The sequence below is a fragment of the Lepisosteus oculatus genome, chromosome 4 (assembly GCF_040954835.1).
Source record: "Lepisosteus oculatus isolate fLepOcu1 chromosome 4, fLepOcu1.hap2, whole genome shotgun sequence".
Taxonomy (NCBI): domain Eukaryota; kingdom Metazoa; phylum Chordata; class Actinopteri; order Semionotiformes; family Lepisosteidae; genus Lepisosteus; species Lepisosteus oculatus.
Window position 1 is genome coordinate 61,623,677 of NC_090699.1, and position 22,677 is coordinate 61,646,353.

Sequence of the window (22,677 nt, forward strand, 5' to 3'; positions counted from 1 at the left end):
GGTTTTGGCTTGTTCACTATGTGTGTATAGTACTAACAACATGTTGTCTCCTCTATACTGAACTGTATGTTGGTTTTTGACCTACATAAAACTATAGGATTCATCCGGAAGTACTTGAATGTAGGACACTGCACCCATGCTTATTCTAAGAACTAGAATTATTCATTAAGAATCTGTGTGTCAGGTCTCTGTGTAGGTGTTATTAATTGTTTTGTGTTTGCTGCTAATACACCCTGCAACCACCTGAAGCTAAGCAGGTTGGAGCCTGGTCAGTGCCTGGATGGGAGACCTCCTGGGAAAGGTATTACCATTTCTGAACTGGCTCCATCAGTCTGCTCTCCTCCCCACTGAGAGCTGGTGCGTGGGGAGTGTACTGGCGCACTCTGGCTGCCGTCAGAATATCCAGGCGGGGCTGCACATTGGTGGTGGTGGGGGGGAGTCCCCATTACCTGTATATAGTGTAAGGAATTTGTATTAATTATTAATTATAGTGAAAAAAACAACTTTCAGTGATTTCTGTGTAGATATCAAGCTTGAGAAATGTGCATTCATGAACATCACATCCCAGCAGTAAGCAAAAAGTAGTTTTGGATTTTTCTGTTTCATCATTCGAAAACTGTCTTGTGTGTTTTACAGAGTAACATTGAACACGTGGGAGGGCTATATCACAATTGCCACAGAGAGTGGCAATGTTTCTTGTTGGAAGCACGCTTAAAAGTATAATAATTATTGGAAAATAAAAGACGAAAGTAATTTAAAGAAATTATGCAGCTGCTGAATTATTTTGGGATTATCCTTTACAATATTAATATTGTTTAGTCCCATTGGTTCCTCTCTTTTTTATGTTTAAGTTAGTAATTTGTGGGGAAACAAATATATCTGACGACATGAATTTTAAGTTCTGATTGCATGTATATACTGTAGATTGCACGTACATCTGTACATAGAAGTAATAGAAGAAAATAAGTTTTATTTTTCTTTTGCTAGAGTTTCAGAGATCGAACACATTCGTGTTCTAGTTTCAGCATCATGTGACTGACACAGCTAGTGATGGTTTCTTGAGCTGATTTAGAGGAGTTGGCTGAAAATGTGGCCAGCCATTCTGCTACATTACATTGCTGTAGGCTATTAGTATGCCTGCAGTATGCCATCAGTCTAAACAAACCTTATGGCACAGTAAATAACTATCCCCAGACTCACACTTTGCAACCTAGTCAAACATAGTCAACTCGTGTAAACCAGGTACCGATGGAGATGAGAATATAAACTATATTTTCCTCTCAAGGTGCATGCATTTGTAAGATCAAGTTTACAATAAGAAACAGAAATTATATTTAAATTACATTTAAAAGCAGAACTCAAATGGGAAGAATCCTATACTGTACATGTTCAAAAGTATGGAAATAACAATAAAAAGAGAAAACATATATGTGAGATAAAACAATGCATTTTAAGTTGTGATTTTAAAACACCAATGGACTTATAGTCTCTGAAGACTGAGGAGAGAATACTGCAGTTTTAGTGCAAGTGGTAATGTTCTTATTTAATTGCAGCTGTTATCAAGCTTTGATTCCTGTTGATGATGAATGATTTGGAAACCATTTTATAAATATCTGTGCTGGCATTGCTTTTTGCTCTGTTTATAGTATTGTAGGTATTAAACGAGTGGGGTCATTAATGATAGTGATGTTGATGATCCAGTGCCATCCGTGTTATGTGATTTTTATGAGGTATCATCTGATCTTTACTTGTGGGGGAAATGTACAGTAAGTTGTCCAATCCATGACACACTGAATCGACAATAACGGAAAATCTTGGCTCCATCAGATAGTAGTTTCTTACATTTTGAGCAATGGAAAATACTGCCCAGTGGAAAGAGCCCTTATAGTCATGAGAATAAATAACTTGATAATGATAATGGCAGACTCAAAAGAACAGCTTAAAAAGACATTAAAGTGCCCTACGAGATATTATCGATGAAGTCATGCAGACAGGAGTGGGACATATAAGAGAACTGCACACAACCTTTAAAATGTGTCAACTCACTCCAGGGGTTGCTCATTTCAATTATTGTACATAATTAATTGGCTGTTTATAATAATTACATAAGCGAGAAAATGGCCCCCTTGGGAGGCTGTTCGGTGCTTCCTGTCAAATTGGTTTATATGCTTTTGGGAGCCCGCATTTAGGTGACTGCAGGAACACATTAGCATGTCATGTGGTCCAGCGTGCTTTCGTCATCTGATGTGCTAACAAACTGGCATTTTTAATCTAAATAGATACTTCAGGAAGCAGCTTTGCTGTATACGATTGGATCTTCACTTCACGTCCATTGTAAGGGACTTGCAAGGGTGAAAGATTTCTTCATGTAAGATCTCATGTGCACTACTGGGGGAATTCCTGTCCTCTTTCCATCGGAGTTCGATTGTATAGATGTTTGGAATTTCATCTTTATTTCTTTACCTTATCAGGCCTAAAGTTAATTAGCTTGTTCGTTGTCACTGTTGTTAAATGTTCTGAAGGCTTTAAGATTCATCTGGATGTAAAACAAAATCAATACAAACGTAATTGGATGCCCATTTCTGAAAGTAGAGAAAAATACACTAAGCCTTATACAGTTTTGGTGTCTTTAGAAAATGGATTAGTGACATTTCAGTTAATCTGTCTTTTTGAAATACTTTGATTCACAAGCTATAGTGATTTATTTTGGTATTTTCAAATTCTGTACTGCTAACTGGCTTTTACAAGTCTTTAAATGTGTACTTCCTTAAAAAAGTATCATAACAGCAGTGTGAACACCTTAAAGCCTGGATTCATCAGATCTCGTAAGCTAAGCATGGTTGGATGTCGATATTGGGCTGTGGGACATCTTGTAACGGACACGGACTGGAACCCATGTCAGATCTTGTAGAAGACCCTATGCGATGCGGTTAGAGCTGGAGAAAACAGGAGGCGTAGTAAAAAGGAACTCACAGGGGTTTAATAGTGCACAAAATAATAGTGACAGTCCGTGAGACGGTGTACGGGGAAGACAAAACGGCATCCAAATCCAAACGGGTCCAAGGGCAGGTCAAAGCACGGTCCGAAAGTCCATCAACTGGAAATCCATCCTGGGACGTGACAAAGTTAAAATCCCCGGGAGAGGGGAGCACACGGACAAACGAAACATGGAGGTCCAAGGGTGACGGGGCGAGATCCTCCAGACCCCGGGCTCAGGAAGCAGGAGGTGTCGGGGATGAGGCCTATGCCCTCAGGAGACGGACGTAGGGTTTCCTGGTGCTAGGCGGGCCTCGCGACATCTTACCCTAATGATGAGCCCCGAGGACTGGAGGAGCTGGTCTTTAAATAATAACACTAAAAGGGTACACCTGGAGAGCTAAATGACACGAACAATAATGAGAGCAGTGGAGCGCCCTCTAGGGAGGGATGTCGGGGGTGACACATCTTAGAAAGTCGTATGTTCTCATACAGACAAACCACTTGAATGCAAGTTACAAAAAAGTGCTTTCTGGGACCTTGAGACATAAAGTATTTCTCTGCTTTAATAGAGCCCTATCATATTTTTCAGAAAAGATTAAGGGGGTGTTAAACCATTCATTCATCCTGTGTCATAAAGTTTCTTATCCTGCTGAGGGATGCAGCAATCTATAACTGATCCTGAAAATGTAGGGCACTCAGTTGTCAGTGAAGGGTATCGACTTTGAGCTGTATACAGTACATATGAAGATATTTCCAAGCCCTCTGGATTAAAAAAAAGATCAAAAGAAAAAAAGACGTTGTAAAGCATCATTCCATAGGAAATAAATAATATACTCTTACTGAACTATCATATCCCCACTTGGTATTGTTTCATATATATGTGAGTGCTTCTTTTAATTCTTTAATACATAATTATTTGACTCAGATCCAGCCGCACACATTGAAAGGTTAAGTTCTTTTGTTAAATATCTCTGAGGATTAACTACGTTCAGTTTGAAATAACACCCTCCCTCAGAAGGGCAAGCCTTGTTTTATGGGTATTGTAATATATTAGCCACCCCAGAGTTTGTGTAAAGATCTTCTGGAAACATGCCCAGGAGCCTTTTTCCGAGATACGTTTTGTCCAGTTCCAGCTCTATCGGTGCTACTACTTATTAGCCTTAGAGTCAATGTTTGCTTTCACAAAGAACAATAAGGAATCTACAGATTGCTTTTTTCTTTCTCTAGTCTACATTAATTAAAGCTTGCCAGTATACAAACACAAATGCACATTTATAATTGGGTTGTGGCTGGTAGCCATCAGATATTCTAAAACTGACAGGCCATTCATTTTAATAAAAAAATATCCATCTAACCTTCCAAAGCTAGTACTGTAAGCTTTTCATTTATTATTTGGAATGAAGTCATCAAAGTAAAATTCCCCCTGGGACAAGTCCACTCTTAAAAGCACAAAGTTCAGATATACTTTGAGGTACAGGATTTCAGTGCATTAGCTGATCTATAGTCATTACCGGGAAGCACTGAAGTCTTTCAGGAGAGTATGAACTTCACAAATGTGTTTGGATATAAGCACCTCTCTAGAATTACAGTAAAAAGGAGAAGCAAGCAGTTGGGTTGTTTTCATAAATGCTAGATAAATAGGATGTACAACAAAGATACTGTATAGTTATCCTTGTGTAATTCTCTGGTTGACACCAGATGTGTCATAAGTACTTTTGGGATTTTAACCACATACTGTAAAGAGTTTCAAACTCAGTTCCTGAAGGGCCTACTATAGTATCTTCAGGCACTCTGTGTTACATAGCCTAATTTTTAAAATGAACAGCAGAATTACAATACAGTACTCCTAACTAGGCTCTAAGTATTTTATTCTATAGGCAGCTGTGCCTTTTTTACTGTACAGTACGTTTTGAGTAATCCACTCTAAAAGGCATTAAGAAAAATTACATTTATATCTAAGTAAGAAAATGACTAGGCAAATCATTTAATCAACTTCTCAGGTTGGAACAAAACACAGAGGACTCTAGATCCTGGCAGGCCATTTACAAATCTTAGAGTAAAACCTTTTACAAGTTTTGAGGTTGTTGATTATCTACTGTATGTAAAATTAAACATGGCCTTGACATAGTGTTTATTGGAACTGTTTTTGTACTAGATAAAGTACTGAAGATAGTTTTCTGAGATTTCCTAACTAAACAATGCTGTGTTATTATTCCAATTTCATTTACTCTGTATGTGTTCTTGCTACCATAATAAGCAAGCTTTTGAAGTACACCAGTACTGTGATCTGGAGTGTTACCAATACAAATGACAGTATATCTTTAATTTGCAAGATTCAAATCCTTCCTGTTTTTATTTTATACCCACTTAATTTGGATTTGCCAGTTTAACCTAAGTCTCAGTTTGCAGCTACAAACTGCAGTACTTCATGGAGAGAATGACAAAGGCCAGACAGGCTCCTCTTACAGTATGTGCCCAGCCATTAGGTCATTCATCTTTTAACATGCAGCAAACGCCTGACAGGCGAATCTGCAGCTATTGGAGGTGCGTCTCTCCCTGACATCACTGCCAGCCTGCAGGTGCTCATGAAGTCTTAGGAGATGCAATTTTGTCAGGAGTCAGGAGAATCCTGGCCAAGTAATCCCAAGTAATGGATCTTTACAAATTAGTCAATTCTGCCTGGGAAACCTGGTCACAGTCGACTAGTGATGTGACCCAGACTAGAATATGCAAGTTCTAGGTCATTGAGCTCCACCAGCAGTTTGAGAGAGCATTTTCAATGTCTGAACCACTAAGGAGTCCCAGAGTGGAGTGATTTCTTTCTGTAAATCTTGGGGAACAGGACAACAGGCACCATGTTGCCAAAAAATGTGGCACATTTAACCATCAACATTCAAGCCTTTGTGTAGTACATTTTAGTGTAATGCTTCACTGTGTATTAATTAAAACTTAGCCTTAGGTTTACAAAGGGTTATGCATTGAATTGACTTATAATGAGGAAATAGGCAAAATATTCCTGTCCTGTGTTCTTTATTTTTGTTGTTATTGATCTTGTCATGGGTAGTCTGTAGCTAGTCTCATTTTAAAAGACATCCTTGAGACACTGAAAATTGCCTGCAGGTGATCAAGGAAGAATAGCAGGATGTCCATGTGGACAGAAAAAGCTGTCATATTTTATCTTCACAGGTTAAAGATAACCTCTACACAGCATGAAGCACTCAAACTGTGAAACATGGTGTGAACAATCTTCACAGTAGGCATCTTTGAAAAATAGTGCGCAATGTGACTTTAATTTGTTTAATGTAAATGTTGTATGCATTATGAGCTATAGAATGTGCTTCTGTCATGAAAGGCATCATATCTGAGGCATACCATATGCCTCACCATAAAGTGTTTAAAAATTAATAATCTACACTAATTGCAATTTAAAAGAAGAAGCAGTTAAAGTGTATGTTGGTGTAGTACCTTTTAACTTGACCAGACTTTCCTTTGTTGTGTTTAAGCAGAGTTCCACAGTGGCTTTATTGTGAAGTTACGTGGCCTGTGTGGTAATGACTTCATTGAATAACTGATGAACGTGCAAGCATCTCGATTTTAAGATAAAAATGAATTTCAGATTGAACTTGATACAATTTGGTATTGGATGATGAACAGAAATTTAAATAAAACACTGAAAAAAGGTTGGTTCAAAATGGATTTTAAAGTTATCTTGAATGTTGTCACATACCAGTTTTTCAGAAAAAACACTTCTCTCATTTTATGGTTCAACATTGAAACACATATTCAGTATTGAGTGCAGAACATAGAACTACTTAAATCATACTTGGATTTGATTTCTAGCACAGTAGTTTAAATTATTTACGGTAGTTGCATATTGAGTTGTTTGTTCTGTATGGTTATACAGTATGCCTGTTTCTCTGATATTATATTATCTTTGGTTTCAGTCATTTTCATTGTATGATATGATAGCTTCTGCATAGATCCATAGGTCTTATCTTTGTAACATTTTTATACCAGAGAACTCAACATGTCGTCAGCTTTAGAGTCTCAGAAGAATACAATGTTCTGTGAATTTTCTCAGTTTTGTTGAACAAGCTTACTAACCCTGAGTTTTCCTGAGAGACTTTTTTTAATCTTTCTGCCCTTTTGTTTTTTCTCTCACTATAGAGTTCCACTTACTCTTACTTTGTCACAGCACTTAAAAACATAAAATGCCACTACAGAACATTACCAATGACACTTCCTGACTAAAATGTGTTCTTGCAGCACTTTATCAAACTTCTTTATGTTAAAGAATGTCAAATATTTCATTTAGGTTTTATACCACATTGCAGGAAAGTGATATTTAGACTTTTTTTATTTCATTTTATGTTTGGTTAACTAACTTTTTTTGAATGCTTTGTAACAATAACAGTTGATTGCCTACTATTGAGCATAAGGAGGAAACAGAGGGCTGTGTACTTGTGAAGATTTTTGAAATGTTAAGATGTTCTGCAGTAATTAAAGACATCAACATGGAAGAACAAATGTATTTATTGTGCACTGAACATCCAATACTACACGGCAGTAACTGAACTGTACTGCCACTGTATCTAAAACTAAGCATTGCAGGACTATTTGACTGTACAACATTGTGTTTTCTTTCCTGAAGCTCCCTTTTATAAGGGAGATGCCACCTGCTCATCCTCCCTTGCAGAAGCTCACTAGGGGATCCTGTCATCCATTACTCAAGAAGGGTGCCCTTGCTTTGACCGTGAGATGCAGTAGCTATACTGCAGGGGACTGTTCAAATGCATGTCACAGAGTGTGGACTGGCTGATTGCAGATCTGTGATACAGCAGGCAGCCCTGGTTAGCATTCATCACACTGCTTCACCTGCTGCTGTTTAATCATACACTCTATTGTCATTTAAGCTGCCTGGTACAAGCCAGCTTTCAGCAAATGTGCAGAAATTGATCTGCGCATGAATTGGGGGGTGGAGGGGCGGGGGCGGGGGCGGTGGTGGAGGGGGCTGGAGAATAAATCAGAGGAAACTCTTAGAAACCAGTCTGATTCTACTTATACATTAATGCTGATAGCCGGACAGCCAGAGAGCTTCAACAAGGAATTTGAATCCTGATATTTTTCTTCCGTTTATTTAAGATATTGTTCTCAGAACATTCTTGTTTTTCTTAAGGGGACATACAGTATATATATATATTTTATCTTGTATGTTAGTGGCGAAAGTATAGATCCTTGAAGGTGTTCTATGTAACAATGTTGCTATTCAAAAATAAAATAAACATGAATACAGCACTTTTTTAAACAAGGCCGGTTTTCGTTTAGTTGGTCACTAGTCATTGACTTACTTTTGAGAATATGGAGTATAATAATACGGTGATCTGTAGGGAATATCTGCTTGTATGCAATAATACTGTCACCCTGACCTCTCTAGATGTGTATTAAGACTTCTCAAAGTTGCTTTTAGAAAATGTTATATTTTAAGGTAGAATGGGTACAGCCTTTAGAGAATACGTGCCATTATTTATTGCAAGACTGATGTATATCCTTGGCAAATCATATCTGGGTCAAAGAATATGTTTTGTTTCAATTATGTGACAGTGACTTTATAAGGTGGGGCAAAAAAATGTGTACTTTTGTATCAGCAGTACACCAACCTGCAATATACACCGTGTTTGCTTGAGCATCTAAACCTGCACACACTTTATAGGCAAATGCATTGCCAGTTATTCAAGCTCTGTCTTGTGAATAACAATACTGTCAGGAAGCGTTTTTCAGGACCCTATTCAGACAATAGAATCCGGAAGGGAGTGCAACACACACGGGGAAAAGAGGACTAGGAACCGGGCTGGTAGACGAACAGGGGGGCGTGTCGACGGTGTGCTGGGGCTCAGGGGGCGTGGCCAAGGCAAACGAGGCTAAAAGGAGTCTGTAGGGAAAGCCAGGGCAAGCAAAAGGTCCAGAGCCTGGTAATCCATCCATGACTGACACAGACCCAGATAGTCAGGACGCCGTTGCGAAGCCAATGCCATCGGTCTACTCCCGGACTCGCGGGTAGGCGGGCTTCCGGGCTATTCTCCAAAGCAGAGCCCAGATTGGTAGGAGCGTCTGGCTTTTATAGGGAGGGGCTAGAACAGGAGGCAGGTGGAAAATCCACACAAACCTGGAAGTGCCCTTAAGAGGAGGGACTTACGATTGTGACAAATACAGAAGGAACCCTGTATATAATGTAGATGAACTACTACCTGGATTGTATTCAGGTATATTTAAATTATAAATGATTATTAGTGCTAACGTGTTTCCTATTTTTTAATTTTATCACCATTGTTTATATCCAATCTGGAATCCCTGTTTGTTTTGCTGCTTACAGTAGCTCACTGCTGCAGTTCAGTAGTGGGACCATGATGCCCTGTTACCGGACTCTGCCACGATGCCACCTGTCAGAGCCATTTGTTTTTCCACACATACAGTAGCAGGTTGTTACTGCCTTGGAGAAAAGACAGTACTGATTGGAGGTCCAGTTTTATAGACGGGTGAATGTTGTTGATTTGTGAAGCCAAATTTAGCGCAAATTAATGTAGTTAATATGAATGGCTGATAATCCACTAAAACCTTTGAGAACTCTTTGCAGTTGGAAATCTAGACTTTAAGGATCCATTTTTTTCTCAAGTGATTTGGAGCTGTGTGTCACATTTGTTTTCTTTTATCTTTTATGTTGGCATGTTTTTGTCGTTTTCCGAACGGACACAAAGGTACAAATGTAAATGAACGGACTTGCACATGTATTTCATTGTTCTTGAAGGGAGTAATTTATTTTAAAAAACATACAGTACTTAACTAGGCTACAAACAGCTGTCTAACACAAACATAGCTGTTACCAAGAAATAATAAGGTGCTCACAAATGGCTCCAGTATATTTTTTATATGATCTTCTTTAGTCAACATCTTGTTGACTAAATGTTTGTGTAAAGTATAAACTCACCACAGTGTTGCCATAGCCAAGGAGAATATGAAATAAAGAAGAAAGTGAGTGTTCATCCAGCTGTGAAATTTCTTCTGACAGTTGAATATGCATTCATCCTTTAGGCAAACAGCAGATAAAGCATCTGAGAAACAGGGATTGCACATAATATTAATATTGTACTATACTATTGCAGTATTGAAATTAGGATTATACTTCAGTTTTCTGTCTTAATTCTTAATGTAGTTAATGTTTTCATAAATGCAACACTTAAGGGTTGTTATGTTATGTGTTATGTGACTTGAGAGTTATATCTGTGTTTGGGCTCTGAAGTTGCAGGCATGAAAGTTTTTTTTTAATGTTACCAGTTACTTTTTCACACCTTGGCTTGCTGCTACAATCTCTGAAACCTGCAAGACACGTCTTTTAACATGGTGTCACAGGCAACACAGCCCTAAATCGGAGGTTCAGTGCCGATTGGAGGATAGGTGCATCAGTCACATTCAGCACAGCAAGCCTGTAATCACCTAGGACACCACTGGGGGCACTGTTGCCTTATTCCACCTTACCCTCTGCGAAACGCATCCAGATTTGCATGGAATCCATGATCATAGAACTCAACCTACCATACCTTCACTGGTTGGGCTACAAGGGAGGCAGAGGACAGTGTGAAATTACAATCAAAGCAATGGCCCTGAACTTGTTTTTAAGTGAAACGATGTGTTGGCATTAGCAACTGGGTAGTGGCCTTCGTTTTACTGACTTAGATTTCTGTCGCAATGTCTCCTTCATCCATTCACAACAATATGGTAAAATTTAGTATAATTATTTGGCACAAAGAGCCTAAAAACAGAATGAGTGCTTTAGAAAAACTCAGATATTGTAATTTATCATGATTCAACTTAAATTGGGAGAAGTTCAACCATAGGCCTTTAATTCAGTTTTTATGCTGTAGGTAAAAGCTTCAACAGAATGGTTACCTGTATATGTTTACATGCATTATACATTATGCATTTAAGAGGCAGTGCATTATTTAAAACTCAAATAACGTCATGAAGATACATTTTTACAGAAATACTTGTATAATTTCTTTGTCTAATAATGGTTGCAAATCTCTGTAGTAATTCTACAGGAATTGTACAGAAATTGTACTTCCTAAAAATGATTAAAAATAGATATATAAACCGCCAATATTCTTATAGCATTTTGAACTGAAACCCTCTTTTCGACAGCACTTTTCCCTTTACTTCTGTGCAAATCTGATTGCTCTTTGGTAACCGTGACGCTTCATGCATTTCATTTGTATAATCTATTGTAAACTGTTTTTTTATTCTGTTCATTTACTTTTAAAAAAACTTTGGGAGTCCAGCAGTAAGGATCATACTTGTTTGGGACTAAGTTGCTAGCTCTATGCTCTATGCTAAGTTGTAAAGTCTGTGTTGGTAATTCGAAAATATGGTGCATTAGGTGATTGTTAAGCACTATTGTTGAGAATTTCCTGAATTAATTTACTTAATAAAAATGAGACCAACTTGTAGTCAATGCAAATCACATTGTGCAAAATAAACAAGAAACACAAACCACAATTGCTATCATGTTTTTTATAGGACTGCACCTAGATCAATGATACAAAATTAATAGACTTAGAATTGCTTCAGTGTCTACATATTAAAAACAAATACTGTAGATGCAAACGCAAGAGAATAAAGACATCATTTTAGTCAATTGGTGTTTGTAGTCTGTGCTTAAATTCCGCAAAATTGCCAAATCAGTAATACAACTAAACATTTGAAATACACCACAATGACATTTACAGGGATATATTATGAGGATTAACAGCAGTTGAGCTGCTTAAATCTGCAGCCTGTTGTACGTTTCGCTCCTATTTTGTAAGCTGTTACCAGATTTACTCCTGAGCAAATTTCATATAGTGTGACTTGAGAATGTTCAAGTACCCATCGTTACTGAAAGAAAATCATTGTGCCTTCCAACTCAATGTCTTTAGGTGTTGTAATCCATAAAGAATAAACATAAATATTTAAGTAAAAAAAATAATTAAATATATAGCACTTTTCTGTCATCTTCACTCAAAGTGCTTTCCAGTACACTCACCACACATCAGCTATTGGTGGGAAGGAGAGCAGAGTAATGAAGCCAATTCATAGATGGGGATTATTAGGAGGCCACGACTGGTAAGGGCCAGGGGGAAATTTGACCAAGATAATGGGGTAACACCCCTATTTTTTTCAAGAAACACCCTGGGATTTTTAATGACACCTCAGTATTACTGTATGTCTCATCCAAAGGATAGCACCTTATTTGCAGTATAGTATCCCCAACCCTACTGGGGCATTAGAACCCACGCAGACCACAGGGTGAACAATCTATACTGGTCCACTAACACCTCTTCCAGCAACCTCAGTGGCCAGGTACTGACCAGGCTCACAACCAATTAGCTTCAGTGGGTGGCCAGTTGTGAGTTGCAGGATGATGTACTGTAGCTGTGGGCATAACCAGTCCTTTAATGGTGCAAAATCAGGTCTAATCATGGTCAGAAATTCCTGTTTATCTGATATGGATAGATAAGTGATTGTTGCTGTAGTTATTGACAGAGGATATCCATACCACTCAGAATAAGCCAGGCATTTGGCATACTTACTGTATTTATTTTTCCGTCCTGGAATGTTTCTCTAACAGCGATGCTGCTTCAATAGTGCAGCAGTTGTTTAAGCCATTTTAAAATGAACTTATGAGGAGAGGTTCACATACGAAAACCCATAAACTGAACATTCAGTTTGCACATTTTGGATTTTCTTGAAGTTAATGCTCAAACTATTGACTGATAAAAAGACCACTGAAACAAGCTTCTCCCACTTACCATGTTCAGTTTAGTACAGCTGGCAAGGTATTCTTAAAAAGAGCCAGGTAAACTTTTTTTTTTGTTTTCAAAGTACAAGAAACCTGCTCATCCTAATTACCAGTGTCATATGGCAGTCCTGTCCATTTTGCCCCTGCCACTGAATACTGTATAGCCTAAAGGTGTATTACATTTCTTCAAGATTAGGCCGGATTCCTAATCAAATTATCCTTTAAGGCAATCTTGGGAGAAAAGCGTTTCATTTTATCGCGGGGGGTAATTCAGAGTTTGGATGCTCTAGATTTTTTTTGGCATTTACAAACCACATGTTGCTCTGAAGCTCAGCCACAGCTGATTGTGAAATCACTGATCAACCCTTGTAAACTGTCTGTTTTGACTTAGAAAACATACACAACATGTCCATGTTTAGCTGGGTTGCTAAATAAAGTCATGCAGTGCTGCAACATTATATAAAAGGTCCACATTATCCTGCTACCTGAGTACCTTATTTCCTCACAGCACATAGAATAAGAGCAAATACTCTTTATTACCCATTAATTGTATTACACATATAATAAAAGCGCTTTTGTCTTCCCAATTAAAATGCATTATTTATTCTCACTTTTGTGTATTCTATTAAGTGATCCTTAGCATAATTATTAGGCTGACTGTATAGAATATTAACTCTGTAGTTCAAGTTATTGCAAACAATTTTTCGAACCATTGCTATGGACTGTTTAGTAATCTTGCCACCTAGTGGCTCACATTTGGAACTAGAAAAAATAAAAGATGATTGAAATATTGTCTGACTGTACTTGATGTTATGACTCTTTTTGTAATTAAATCTGATCTTTTGGCAGTTAATCAAGGTGTTAAGCATCTGAGAGATGTGGCAGCATTGTGACCAAATATGCTACTGAAAAGCCAAATATAATTCTGTCCTTAAAAATGTCCCAGCGGGAGCAACAACCACAACATTGTTATAGCAGCTAATTTCTTTTTACAGTTATTCAAAGGTAACATTTTATTCTGAAACATAATCTGTGATCTTTTTAGCATTCAGTACAGAGGAAAGTAAAAATTGGCATTATGAAAAATACTGTGTGCTCTTGTTGCAGAGCTCCATTTTAAAATTAGTGTATTCATACTTTCTGACTTGTCATACCTCATCTCAGTATGTGGTCATGTGGTGCAATCAAGCAAAACTGGATTGCCTGAAAAAGGTTTTCAATGTTAACAGTGGAGTGTTGAGTGTTTAAATATCTTGTTAATTGGTGATAATTCATGTGTATTTCTCAGCACAAAACATTGCTCTGTACAGTGTGTACAGTATAGCACACCTATGCACTTTAAAGCTTGGAATAGAATTAAATATGATAATGTACAGATATATGGAGTTGTAGTCTGTTTTTTGGAATGGCTTATTGTATTTAAGTTATGTTGTTGATTTGTTACTGTGATGTCTTTTATGGTATTTGGCATTTATGAGCTGAGCATGTTCTTTAGATTATATAGTGTAAGATTCCAGACATATTTCTTTAGAGCCTTAAAGAAAAGGATCACTCTTCCTAGATGTTTCTATGGTGCTTTACCAAAATGGAAGGCTGAGAATTAAAAGAAAGAAATGCAAACTTGATATGACATCCTTCATTTAAATGGGCATTTACTTTGTAATTTCAATATAACGCCAAATAGAAAAGGTATTTATTAATTGGTATGCTAATAACACTTCATTGTAAAACCGTGTTTAAACACTATGAGTGAAACCCAGCCAGGTAGTTAATAATTTATGAGGTGTAACTCCAAACTTCTAGATATGAATTCTAAGACACTGTCAGATTATTGTGTCAATCTCTAAATGTTGTACTGTACAGGATGTCATGTATTGATTATAAAAGGAGCCAATGGAATCAATTTTTCAGACTTGATTTCTTGCATTTCATTCATTCTAAAGTGCTTTCCAGCTAGGAACAGACCCACTTCATCCATTCCTGAAATTTACCACCCACCTGGGTAACGCATTGCAGCCCCACTTCACAGCAGATCATATAGAGAAGTGAGAAACAGCTAAATTTATAAAGTCTTATGATGCCGCATGTTTCGGCTAGTTAGTTAGTTCCTGCCCCCTGCCCCCCCCATAAAAATACTGTACTCCATAAAATCTGTGCAAAACCTGATCTAGCAAAGATGTTTTGTATGTTATGTCACAATCCTCACTCACATTACCAGGCTGGTAGGTTGCATAGCAACAACAACTTGGAATACCAGAGAACATTCTCACCAATGGAATGTGGCAAAGAGAAGGAATGAAAATCTCTCTGAGAAATGTCATTGGAGGTAAATTAAGGTAACAGTAGTGAACAGTAGTGAAGATTTCATGGTCCTAGAGCCCTCTACAATTTATCTTCAGTGTGGAAAGCATAAAGTGATCTGTAAATTGTAATATTCCTGCATGGTCCCACAAAATCATTTTGAAACTCCAGCTTTTAAAAGCTTCCTCTTAGCCATTCAATTTGTTGTAATATTCCCCAAAAATCAAAATCTTGCTAATAAAATGAGAAAGATATTTCTGAAATGCAAAATTGAATGTAGGGTTGTTTGGAAGAAATGAGCAATTGCTATTACAAATACCTGGGCACCTCATAACCTCATGGGATATCTTTTGAAGAAAAAAAAATGGCCTTGAGTTGAATCATATACCTCATTTAATCTGGGACCAATCTTGCAAATTGAACAAGGGCAGGTATTAGAGAAATAATGTACAATTCAAGAAACAGAGAACCATTCTGTGAGATTTAGGTTTGGCTGTACAGTATGTTGCAAAGCACAGGCTGCCATTGACCCCTCTCATTTCAAGTACTATAGATGGGTAGATTCATATCCTTCATGATGAGCTGCCTGCTGTAGAACACTGTACCCTTGTACCCTTGAGCAAGGTGCTTCAGTCCAGCTGCTCCAGTCCGCCCTGCTATACCAATGGACACCGGCATTCTTGAAGGTAACTCCATCCACTTAATGCTACAAACACCAGAATAGGTTCCAGCCTAAGGTCTCATAAAATGGTAGAATTTGAGGAAGGTTATGTTATTAGTTATGGAGGAGATCAGACGACTGACACTGAACCAGTGTAAAATTGCACTTTTGAGTTCTTTATTCTCTGTCTGTATGCTTGTCACTAACTCTCCTTATATGCAGAGGCTCTTCTGCATATGGCTCTGTTTTCCTCTTACTGAAATGTGCTCATCTTATTTACCATTCCCTCAGAGAAATGCATCTTCTAAAGGGAGGTATTCTCTGCTCCACAGCACCCATCTGGATGGCAGGGAGCTTTTTGACACTGCAGGTTCCAGGCCACTGCCTCATTGCAGCAGGCTGTTGAGACCAGAGCTGAACATGAATCAGCCTTCTCGCTTTCTGTCTTTGATTTTTTTCAGCTTCCTAAATGACTTGTACCTCGCTATTTGAAGTGCAGGCGTTCTTGCGTGTGCTCCTGTTTATTTTCACTTTGACGGCTGAGATCTAAATATTTTGTTGGCCCTCCTTCAAACTTGATTTTAGGTGTCACAAAAAATACAGCACCAAAAACTATAATGCGAACCAAATCGAAAAGCCTCTTCTGGCTTAAATGGCTTCTGCTAAGGAGATGCATGACATTTTCATGCGCCTAAAATAACCTGCCTATCCATTTGTGTTCTCTTTCATGACACCATGTACACTTAAACAACAGCAGATGAGCTCTAGTGACACTGGTCTTTCACTTCGTCTTGTCCATGGTCAGTCTCTGAAACCCGAAACCACCTGATATTCCTGAGTGAGAAGCAGCTTCTTTTTAAAACCTGAGCTTCACAAAAGGCTTTTACTCCTGAAACTCTATTTCAGTTCTATGCGATTATTCTTTGACTATTCTTGGCATTTTAAAAATGCAAAATGACTACAATTTGTAATTAAAAAGATACAATAGACATGAAACATAATAATAAACCCTTACTTTTTTTCCTTTATATCAGGATAATGTAAGTTATGCCAGTATAATGTAACCCAAATCTGTCCAGCTCCCATAGTGAATTTTAGCCAGCAGGTTCTCTGTATATTTACTGTACTTCCACTAAGCCTTTTCTCTGCTGTCGATAGTGCACTCACCTTCCCACCAAAATTTACTAATGCTTACCACTAGGCAACATAGTGTGTAGCTATCGTATTTACAGATGGAGAAAAGAGTTTCCCAATCTTCTGTTATGTCAAAAATTCCACATTCAGTCTCTTTATGAGCAAAATTGTTGGACAGTGCTTCTGAGAGAATATGACCTCCTTGCTTGGGATTCAGAACCCTGTTCTAAGAGTGTACAGATCAGAATGTGGAATGCAATTCTCAGATCAAGGCAATATTGACATACAGTACAAGACCTTTATACGTTAAGCCATGAGCCAGTCACACTGTCCTAATTTTCCACTGGTTAGTGAATACAGCCATGTACTCTAAATACAGAGGTGTATATTGCTGCACACATCTTGATGCTATATTTGTCACTGGGGGGAGGGATACTGTATGTGATATGAGCTTGATAACTATGAATGTCATCCTGCAGAGTAATTCAGTGTCTCATAAAATAATATAAATGTTATTTGTCATGAGACACATACAAGCCTAACTGTGCAATGTAAGGTAAGCATATAAAAGTTAAATATATTAGCAATTTTTTTTTGAAATTCTTAACAATACCAAATGTATTAGTTAACTGTATATTGAAATGATGACTGAACAGTTTCCATAATTAAGCTTGCATTGAATTTTTTTAAAAACAGAACAGTTCCAGCTAACATAATCCTTAGTAGTTCCCAGTTTTCAGAATTACTTCATCGCATAGGTCCAAATATTTTTTTATGTATCCTGTTTGGATTCCCTACATGACATTTAAATTGAATCACCATTTGAACTTGTGACATACTGTAGCTTACCTTATGTTGTGTGTTTGGATTTACTTCTGGCATGATTAGTGTTGTTTCATGATGTGATTTTTGTATGCTGCTGCCAGTTCTTTCTGCGAAACTGCTATTTACCAGCCGGCATTGTGATCATTGCAAATAACAGGGATTGGATAGGTGAAACAACAGTAGCACTGTGCTGCAAGACCCTTGGAAAGCTTACAGTGTTGCAGCTTTGCTAAATACAATATGCTTCTGATAAAATACATTTAACTATTTAAAACAACTGGAGAATATATATCAATATTTTTATAGAAGGGCTGCATTAGGATCTGCATATCCTGCCCTGTAATGCTTAATTTTTAACAGATGATTTGTTTTGTCCTCTCTTTTTTTACACTGGTTATCTGACAGTGGAAGAAACGAGCTGTTTATTATCCTTTCTTGGATTTCCTGCTGTTTCGTTTTCCAAGACACACAGTCTTTCTATGTGTATATTTCAGAACCGCTGTTTTCTGTTGTGGCTTTAGTTTGTGTTTGAATGCATGTTCAAATATGCATTTTAAGTAGGTTGATGATTAAAAGAACAAAATGGTTTTGTTTAGTAGCATAGACTTAGTGCCTTTGTGATGTCTGTGAATAGCCTCATTTGATGTTTTGGCTCTCTTTAGCGGAGGAGAAACTGCTATTAGTAAATCAAGTCCTGAATGGCAGCCACATAACACCATCTCAGGCAACCGGAGCAAAATTCTCACTCTCGGTAGCTTTAAATTCAGGGCTGCATATCTCCATTTAAAGACATGCCATTCCGTATGAGTTATTTAAATAGAAACTTGCCAGTTTGTTTTCAGTTTAAGCATTTGCCAGTGAAAGCCAGGGAAGGAAGCAGAGAAAACTGTGCAGAGAATGAAGGATCGAGCAGTTGTGATTATGAAGATGTTTGAATTGTGGGACGAGAGACGATGACAGATGTGTGTTTTAGCACTTGAAAAATACACTGCGTCACTAATGAATTATGCAAAAGCACTTGCTTAGGAATCCAAGAGCAGAAAAATGTGTTGAAATTTGCATAGGAGGAGTGCAGCATCCCCCTTAATGATACCTGTATGAAATAAAGTAAATGGAGCTGCAATTTGGAATCGATTTCCATCATAGTCGTTTTCATTTTCCAGAATGTGAAATCTTCACCTTTCTTTCTGTCGGAGATTTTTGACATTAAAAAAAAGTAGGACGCGTACTGTAGCATATACTGAATATATACAGTAGATGTAGAAAGTAAAAGTATGAAATGTACTGTATGTACTTATTAATATCAATTGGTTCGCAAGCTTTAACTTTGGTTTCCCAATTTGATTTTTGCTAATCAAATTTTGTAGACCTTTGTGAGTTTGCTTTGATGTTCAGTTTTAAATAGACAGATAAGTATGAATTAAAGACACAAAAAACTGCTCTTCAATCTCTCTTGGGTTCATTTGGCTTTGCGTCCTGAAAGTTTAAAGTGAAATATTGATTCCCATTCTTCCAAAAGCTAAATGTAGTTCAGAAGAATTTAACGATGTCTGCAAATGAGACATAGCCAGTCTGGCCTTCTTCCGCCTTTTTTTTTTATTAGGTGATTGATCAAGGAATCTCATCAAACCATTTCCTGAAAGAAGCCAGGCTATCAGCTTCAACAACATGGGTAGTTTGTTCCAGACTCCCACAACTCTTGATGTAAAGAAGTGCCTCCTGATCTCAGAAATTCTTTCCCTTCGGTTTTTTTTCTGGCATCCCCTGGTTTGCTTTATACTGTTGATCTCCATTGAGAGGACTTTGTCAATACCTTTGATTCTGAATACCTGAATCAAGTCATCTCAAAGTCTCCTTCCTGTCATAGAACAATCCTTTAAGATGTGAGTGTACCTGGTACTGAGGATAGCAGCATTTTTTAATGTGGAGTCAAAAACTACACATAGTATTGTAAGTGAGGTCCTACTGGTGTAATGTACAGTACATTTTTAACATAATATCCATTCTGATCTTTAACTGAGCATTTTAATTGTTTTCTCACATTGCCTAGAGGAGGAAAATGATGTATGAACATAAACACCTTGATACACGTTACTGTACTTTGGAAGTATTTTCTTGTGCTTGACTCTGGGTGCATGCATCTTTCTTGTAATGCATGTTGTAATACAATAAATGTTGCAGCACTCTTTGTACAGTGTAATTAAAAACAGTTTTAAAACAGTGTAAAACACAATGTAAATAGAAATCCTTTAGGCATAGTTTCTTAGCAGGCGCTGACAAAACAACAGCAATTTCAAGGCTACACTTGTGTTAATCTCCTTTTTGAAGGTTAAATTGACATGTCACCTCTTGCTGTCAAGCAGACTTTGTGTGCGTAGCCTGGGTCTGAGTTAAGTCTCTATCATTTCCAGCAAGAGTTTACTTTTTAATTGGGTTAGCAGTTCCCAATTGGGAGTGAGCTAGAATGGTAAATTATATCAGCCTACATTTTTTCTTTCCCTATCTCTTTCTGCAGCTGCAAGGTCAGGATCTCTTTTAAGAGCTAGGCTGCACTATTGGGAGGAATATTTTTTGTCTCCAGTGCAATATCTGCTCCAGTTTTCTTTTGGTACGATATAATGTATGTATACATTTATGTAATGTCCCTGGCACAAAATTCGACACAGACATGCTTCCAAGTAGTACAAGCATATCGCAACAGTAATTTTTTTTCTGCTCATTTTCCAAACTGGTTTGGGAAACCCTATCCTAGACAGTTTTAAAATAAATGATGTGACCCCTGGTGTGCATTAGTGGTCTCCAGAAAATTGGTGAAGCTGAGAAAACTAGTCATTTTCTTCTTAGGAAAATACTGGTGAGGCAGCAATATCAATATTATGTAAGGTCTGTTACTCTGGAACAAACAATGCAGATGTATGTTGGCTTCATGTTAGTATTATAGGCTGGCCCAGAGGCCTCTGTCTCCAAGAGAGGTGAGGACTAAGACTGCTGACTTTTCCAATACAGAAAAGCAGAATCAGTGGCTCCCGGGGGAGAGATAAGCTCTCACAGAGATGTCAGGATACACATACAGTAGACTTCCAAAAGAACCATGGAAGACTGTTTTATATTAGCTTAGGTTGTATTGAACCAGAAAAAATGAACAAGAAACCATTTAGAAATTACAATACCGTTATAATAGTTTATTCGTTGTTTTTAAAATATCTACTAATATCATTTGATCACATATCTGTACAATTTGTAACCTCATGTTGATAGGATTTTTTGTGATTTCATAACCATTATGCATTGTAAGTGGAACATTGTCCTTCAGGTATTGCATCAGTTTTGTCTATTGTATTGCACAGGTGCAGTATGATAACATCCATATCTTACTCCCCAGTCTTCAGGTAATGCATTTCAGTTAATTGTTCTCTATGAAAAACATTGCCGTGCTGTTTGTGTTCCACTCTAGTGTTTTTCTAGAGTTAGGTTTTCCAGTAATTGAAATGGATTAGATATTACTGAATTTCAAAGAGATGAACAATGACTGCAGTTTAAGATCTGGAAAGTTTGTACTCTGATTCAACTTGTAAAATATTTTTACAGTAGGTGTACAATGTGACTAATGAAGTAGATGGTTTAAATCAGTCGGCTGCTATTTGACTTTAAAACTAATACACACTAATTTAAAATTTATGAAGGGCTGACCGTTGGATGGAAAAAATGTTCCTAAACAATGATTTGCTAAACTGATCTAAAATTCATTTTTAGGGCTCTGGTTAAAAAACATCCTGAAATTCTGTGAGAAGACAATCATATTTACAATGATGAACCTATGGAAATTACAATGATGACCTAAATGGAAACTTTCTTTTATCCAGAGAGAAAAGAAATTAACCATTAACTGTTAAAAACAGCAAATGCAGCAGTGAAAAGTGATCCCGAAGCCTAACTTTGTCATATGTGTGTTAGTTTATCCTAGGTTCAGTTTTATATATTACTTGTCTGTCAGCTGCAACTTATTGTAAATTACTAGATATACAGTATTCTTTTTGATGATCTTATGATAAAATGGAATGACCCTTACAACGATTCTTGTAAGTACATCTGTACTTTTCTCTTTTAGATTTAATTTTGATCCATGTAGGAAAAGATGTGTTTTAGGCTGTTTGTACATTATAAGTATTCCCAATATGAAATAGAAACACTTTGCATAGGAACTATTTATAATAGAAGTATGTATTTTTATGTGCAAATCTTTCTATAAACCAAATTAAATAATTTTTAAATAAAATTTATAATGATTTTACAGGATCAAATTCCCTATTAAAATGCAATTTATTATCTATTAATTTTGCAACTCACTTCAGAAACTGCTTTATGTTGGTGACAGTTCAGTAGAAAACAATGATGAATATTGTTACACATTGACATTCATTGCTATCAAACTGAAATTTTGAAATGTCAAGGTAATGTTATTGATTTCCGTCTCCTATTTTGTTACATATTGTACTAATAGATACAGTATGTAACAAAACTTTACACTTTACACTATAGAGTATTTTCCATTGTTTATTTTATTTTTATGTAGGATACATAAAATCGTAATACTAATTTTTGTAAAAAGTGTTACATTTCCTTACTGTCCATTTTCATATTTTGGAGTTACATTCTAACATTCTAATTCATAACTGTAAGTTACCTGAAGATAGACTGGACTTTTTAGGTTCATGAAGGAAAGAAGGTTTTTGACAAACTTTAGTGATTTTAGTTTGGATTATGTTTCATTTTCCTCATCAATTTGACTTATCAAGCATGGCAGTTAACTAACCTACCCTTAGTATCTGTTATACTGTAGCTGTTTGACATCAACTCAGAAAAAGGTGGAATGATACTGAATACACTGTTTGTGCAGAGTGTCTCTTGAAATATACAAGTCAAGGCCAAGATTTAATGTGTCACAACA

The 22,677-nt window shown here is 37.1% G+C and overlaps 1 protein-coding gene across 2 annotated transcripts in view; it reads left to right on the top strand.

Moving 5' to 3' along the window:
* Positions 1-22,677, top strand: part of atp2b2 (ATPase plasma membrane Ca2+ transporting 2) — a 169,117-nt gene that overhangs the window by 25,737 nt on the left and 120,703 nt on the right. The window lies entirely within an intron of this gene.